Here is a 7004-nt window from a genome sequence, read left to right as displayed (position 1 = left end):
TGAAGCACTGGTGGTCTCATCACCAACTGGCATTCCTGAAAGGAAGGAGAGAGTGTTTAATGAACTAAACACACATCAAGTCTTCTGAACCACCATGTTCATCCGCCAGGACATTTTTTCGTCCGACAAGATTGTAGCCATGTAACTGGATGCAATTGCCAATTTGTGGGAAGGAGGTACTGGATACCAAATTATGAATTGGGTGTCTAATCAAGGCTGGAAACCTTACATTTTATGTCTGAAACTTTAGCAAAAAGGTTTGAGAGTGATCCAAATATTTACAGCTGGAATTTCTTGATTTCTGTTTTTGTTTTTGCCGTGGTATATATATACTTTAATTTTTGTTTTATTTGAGGAGCCAAAGAATATACAATTTGTGTTACTGTAGGCACCATGTCTGATTTTGCATGTGCTGGAAGGCACTCTGGGGATGGGGTCTATTTCTAGATCTATCCCAGAATTCTGTAAGCTAAATATTAAAATTTTTGCATCTCTTCGCTCAAAAAATAAGCTCTCTCTACTTTAAGGATATACTGACAAATGACTGGCAGCATTTTCAAGATAAAATATGTGGATATGAAAAAACAAGTATTGTGGGGCCCAATTTATTTTCATTTTTTAATTCAGCTTTCTCAGGTTGAATGTGGGAACCAATTTTGATCAATTGAACCCTTTACCATATGGCTTGCTGCAACATGGTTGAAGCATATTGCTGGTTTCTGACTCCAAAAGCCCGAAACCAACAGATAATTCTTATTGGTTATTAACCTGTAAAATTCAAACTGGTCTTATGAGGCACTGCATGCATTACAAAATGCTGTTAAATTTCTGGAAAATTTTAGGCTGTATGATAGGAGTCTAGCTCTAAATTAGAAACATTTACATAGTCAGTGAGGGCAGTATGAAGCAACTCCAAAATTGAGGGGAAAGGGGATTTTGCATAAGTAGTACCAAAATGGGCCTATTGTGAAATGAAAAACCCAATGTTAGTGTAACAATCAGACCACCATAGGAGAAAATGTGTCCAGTGGCCTAAAGACCACCCTGACTTTTTTTTTCTTTTTCTTCTTCTTCTTCTTCTTCTTCACTCTTGCAACAGAGAAACATAGTTGGCTTGTCACCCTTACAAATAGCTTTCCATAGTGGTCCAGAGTTAAAATTGTCCTGATCTTCCTTGGGGAAGACATCTGATAGAGTTGTTATAGTAATGTGGGGACACTATAAACCACCCAAAGCACATTGTTTCCTTGATTCAACAGAATTGAATAGAGAGTTGTCATATGATGTTTGAAATGCGATAAATTCCAGAAAAGTTAATTATGAAATATTTCTGTATTGATTTATTTTTTACATTGTACGAAACCCAAAAGAATGGAAAGAAATAACTGAAAAGTTCTTTCTCTCCTGTCTCAAATTCTTTCAGTTTCTCTTCTCCAGAAGCAACCAATATCAATTATTGTGAATGCCTTCTGGAATATTCTTCTATGCATGTTAATTTCCAGAAATTTGGTAATCACATTGCCCTTATTTTTACATAAATAGAAGTGCACTATGCACACTCTTTTGCCTCTTGATTTTTTTAAACACAAAAATGAGGAAGATACAAGCTTTTCCATTTATTTATTTTTTATAGGGATTTTCATTTATTTATTTTGTTGAGGGATTTTTTTTTTCCCCTTAACAAAATGTTGTACATCTTCTAAAGCACATAATGTGCCCCTATTTTTTCTTTTAAAGACTAAATATTGGCTGGGCTCGGTGGTTCAACCTGTAATCCCGTGCTTTGGGAGGCTGCCGTGAGTGAATTGCCTGAACCAGCGGGTTCGAGACCCACCTGAGCAACTTGGCGAGACCCTATCTCTACAATAAATCAAAAATTAGCTGGGCGCGGTAGCACGTGCCTGTAGTTCCAGCTACTTGGAAGGCTGAGGCGGAAGGATCACGGGAGCCCTGCAGGTCGAGGCTGCAGTGACCGGGAGTGTGCCACTGCACTCCAGTCTGAGACTCCAACTCAAAAAAAAAAAAAAGCCTAAATATTACCTTATTATTTAGACAGCTTCAATATTTTGCTACTACAAACACTTATTGTCACTTTCTAATATGTTTACTGTGTAGCTGGGCCAGTTCTTAGTCTTTCCCCCCTAAAACCTTCTTACTGTTTTCATTTATTTTTACATATAAAATCTGAAGTCAGTTTCTTTAGTTCTTATCCTTCTTCCCCCAGTTCCCTTTTTGTTTGGATTTCATTACATTTATAGATTTCTTTAGGGATTACTGACATTGTCAGTGCCTATTTTTTGTGAGTCTCTCAATTATTTCCCTACAAACCTTACATCTTTCTTATTCAATTTATTCCATGTTATCCATCTTTTTTGGTTATTATTTTAAGTGGAGATTTTTTCCACTTATATCTTCTGAGTGGATATTTTTTGTATACATGAAAGTTCTAGATTTCTGTATATTAATTTTTGGCCTAGTCAATTTAGGACCTTCTATTATTCTCTCTAATAGTTGTTTGGTTGATTATTTTCTGTTTTCCGAGTATACAATCTAATAAACAGTACATGAAAATTACTTTACCTCATCCCTTTCCATTGTATACCTTTTTATATTTTCATTGCCAGACAGTGACAATAGCAGGTGAAAGTGGACATTCTGGTCTTCTCCCTGATTTTTTGTTGTTGTTGTTGTTTGATTTGAGATGGAGTCTCACTCTGTCATCCAGGTTGGAGTTCAGTGGCATGCTCATGGCCACTGCAGCCTCAACCTGATGGGCACAGGCGATCCTTCTGCCCTAACCTTCCAAGTAGCTAGAACTACAGGTGCACCCCACCATGCTTGGCTAATTTTTTGATTTATTGTAGAGATGAGGTCTCGCCAAGTTGCCCAGGTTGGTTCCTGATTGATAATGGAATCCCTTCTAATGCTTCCCCATTATGCCTCAGGTTGATTTTAACTTGAAGTAATTGATCATTTAAGGAAATATTCATTTCATTCAGATTTTTCTTTTCTCAAAAATTCATGAAATGATTTTATAGCATTTGGAGGAAAACATACAATTTTTCTTGACAGATGTATATGATTTTTAAGCCCCTTATGTTATCATATGCAAGGCAATAAACATGTGATCATCCTAGCCTTCCAGCAATAACCCTCACTTCTCCACGGGTCTTCGGATGTTTGTTAACATTGTACATAGTATTTTCTCATTGTTATTAATCAATGAGTTGGTCTATAATATTCTTTCTTGAAAAGTCTGTGTTGTTTTGTGGCAGTGTTATGCTTGCCAGCTATTTGCAGGTGGTGTGTGTTGGAGAGAGGGTAGGGTGTGTTTTGAGTTAGTCAAAATTTCATTTAGAAGTAGGATGGAGATCACGTCTTCTTCTAGCACTCACTACTTGAAATAGGGGTTTCAAGGGTTTCTTCTCCTACTCTCATCTTAATGATAGACATCTTCCTGCTAATATGATTTGTCTGACTTCTCATGTAGGCATCCTTTCTGCCTTAAAAAATAATACACCACGTTCAGGGAAGTTTCTAATACCATTGGTGTACCAAGGTCCATTATTACAAACACAGGAGTTTGAGTATGGTTTCTACCTTGGAGAAGGAGACTTTGCTGGCTTTTTCTGAGATGTGTTTCCATGGGCATCCTCTTTCTGCCTTCTCCCATACCCACACGTTTGGAAGATCTTCCATATATTTTGTGGTCTGGGTTTTCGATGCCTCTAATTTTAATTAAAGCTGATACATTTTCATTTCTTGTTGCTTTGGAATAACTTCTGAGGGCAGAAGGGGTAAATGCCTCCTTTATCACACTATTTTAAAACATTAAACCTCTTCCTATTGCTTTTGATCATATAACTAAGATGTGTTTCATGGGAAACAAAAATCAAAAACTACAATTTCCAAAGACCTGAGTTCACTAACTGGCTGGGAAGTGGAAAATGATAATGACAAGCTGGTGTTAGTCAAGAAATGATTGCACAGGAGTTTGGAATTTGTAACAATTCCTTCTTTTCCATCCCAAATTCTCCCTTCTCCCATCCACAATCTCTTTTTTCACATTTTGTTTTTTCTTAACTTTCTGGTATTTAGTTAGCTTGATGAGGTTTTTTTTCTGTATTCCCCTATTTTAATTATTTATTCTTTTGGTGAACAGCCCCACGTTTTAATGTATATTTACTTTCATATTTTTTGTGACAAAAATCCAGACATATTCATTATCACCATCTTCTGTCTTTTTTTCTTCATAACACTTAAAGCTCAGTCATCCTACCTAGCGAACAGATGTAGGGTGACCAGACTCCAAATTCTTTGTATCAATTTATGGAGGTTTTTATTCTCAATGGTATTCAGGTTTGAAGAATGAATTATTGGCCACCCTACTTAATTGTCATATTGCCTGACATTATTTTACATCAGTTTTGTTTGTCTCTCCCTTTAGAATGTAGGTTGCATGATGGTAGGACATTTTCTGCTTGTTCGTTACTCCCAAAGTCTACAACACTTTCTGGCACACATCAACTACTTCATCAACATTTGTTGATTTGAATGAATGAAAAGAATAAGGGAAGCCCCTTAGCATTTCTGAAATTCAGAAAAAATTCCTTAGATTTCTCTAAACTTTCAAGTGAATCACGGTGGTTCATGTCTATAATCCTAGTACGTTGGGAGGTGGGGACAAGAGGATTGCCTGAGCCCGGGGATTTGAGACCAACCTGGGCAACAGGCCAGGACCTTGTTTCCACAAAAATAAACAAAAAACAAACAAAAAACATATCACCAGGCGTGGTGGCATGCATCTGTAGTTCTGGCTACTTGGAAGTCTGATGTGGAAGGATGACCTGAACTCAGCAGGTTGAGGTTGCGGTGGCCAAGAGCATGCCATTGCACTCCAGACTGGGTGACAGAGTGAGACTCTGACTCAAAAATTTTTTTAAAAAGTTAAAATAATAAAATAAAATAGAAAATAAAACGAAATTTCAGTCCCCTTTGTAAACATGAAAAATATAGTTGTAATTATTTATAATCTAGAGTTGATTTAGCTAGCCAATTTCTATCGTTCTCTGTGATTTCTTATTTCCCAGTCTTTCACTTTGCATTTTTTTTTTTCCTTGCTGAAATGTGCCCTTTAGCAAACTGTTCACTGAGTTTTCGGGGGAAGTTCTTATATGTCTGAAAATCTCTCTCTCCCCTTTCATGTGAATGATACTTCAGCTAGGTATAATGATCTCCATTCACTCAATTCTTTGAGAAAAAATTCTCAATTTTTTCCACACTGCACCTCAGTCCTATTTTCTAATATATATTATTGCTGAAGATAAATCCGCTTTCAGGATAACTGTCATTTCATCGTAGGTGATGCATCCTTTCCTTCCGGAAACTTTATCTTTACCTAGCTGGAGATTCACTTTGACCTTTCTAAGTGCAAATTTGTTGGTATTTATCTGCTCTGGCATTTGTTACACATTTTAAGCAGAGACTATGTCCTTGATTCTTGAAAATTCTCAGCTATGGTTTCTTTAAGTTATGTGCTTTCTCTACCACTTTCTTTAGTTTCTCCTTATGGAATGCCTCTTAAATGAGAGTTTCTTGGTCTCTCCTGTGTCTCTTTTAACTTCTCTCACATATTTAAAAATATTTGTTTCTTTCTGCTGCAGGCTCTCACTAAATTGCTCAGTGTTGTCTTCCAAATCACTCTCTTAATCCGCGTCCATCTAGAATTCCTTTAACTTATGTTTTTCTATCTCCATGATTATATGTTTCAAATTTTCTTGCAGCGTCTAAACACAATTTTTACATTAATTTAAATGTTGTCCTACTTGCATTTTTGAAGGTAGATTCATTTTGCCATTTATTGAGCTGATTTATTTCTTCTTGGTAAGTTTCCTCACATGTTTTGGATGTGTGTTTTGCTGAGTTGTCTTGAGAGGGTGCTCACGTTCTTTATCTAGTCATTTTCTATTGTGTCCACCCATTTCCAGTCTAGAACTAGCCTTTTCTTGGTGGTGCTGGGCTCCTGTGTGGCAGTGACATTGAAGACATGGCCAACACGGGTCAACGAGTTAGCCTGCCCAGTGCTAGTCTGTTTCTCCTGCCACCACACACGTGCTGGTTTTTGTCTGACGGCACCCACTGTAGCTTTTCAGTTATCTCTAATTATCTCTGGTAGCGAATCTGGTTTGGTTTTCCTCCCAAATGAGCCACGGCGTGTTCCCTTTGCCAGTAGAGAGTTTTCCCTTCCCTGTGCATTGTCACTATCCCTCATCTCCCGTGCAGCATCTATGCTTTTGAAAATATAGTTTATCTTGTTTTCCTATTTGGAAACAGAAACAAAATTCATGTTTTAACCTCAGAGTACTATGTTTCTCAAATGATTGAAAAGTCTTCTGAACTTGGAGCTCCTGAAATGTCTTAATTTAGTATAATTAATCCATATTAAGCCTCCTTTTCCTTCCCCCCCTTTACACGATCCTTTTTCAGCAAGCAAGAGCTTTCTTTCAGGCCTCAAGTTGCTTGTACCCTGAAACAGTTGCCATAGTTAACACTTGTATCTTACCTTAATCCATAAATATGTATTGAGTGTTTTGTGCTAGGAACTGGGGAGGCTAGTGTTAAGATATGTCTTGAAACAAGTGGTTTCTAATCTCCATTACAATTATTTATTAATTAATTTATTTTTGAGTTGGAGTCTCACTCCGTTGCTCAGGCTGAAGTGCAGTGGCACGCTTCCAGCCTCAGCAGCCTCAACCTGCTGGGCTTCAGCGATCCTTCCTTCTCGGTCTTCCAAGTAGCTGGAACTACAAGTGTGCACTACCACGCCCAGCTAGTTTTTGATTTAGTGTAGTGACGAGGTCTCACCAAGTTGCCTGGGCGGGTCTTGAACCCGCGGGCTCAGGCAATTTACTCGCCTCAGCCTCCCAAAGTGCCGGGATTACAGGCTGAGCCACCCATTAATGGGCCAGATGAATAGGTTGCGAATGTTTCCAGCTGAGGGAAAA

The sequence above is a fragment of the Carlito syrichta genome, unplaced genomic scaffold (assembly GCF_000164805.1).
Source record: "Carlito syrichta isolate Samal-C Ts95f unplaced genomic scaffold, Tarsius_syrichta-2.0.1 Scaffold316271, whole genome shotgun sequence".
Classification (NCBI taxonomy): domain Eukaryota; kingdom Metazoa; phylum Chordata; class Mammalia; order Primates; family Tarsiidae; genus Carlito; species Carlito syrichta.
Note: the sequence above shows the minus strand (reverse complement) of the source record.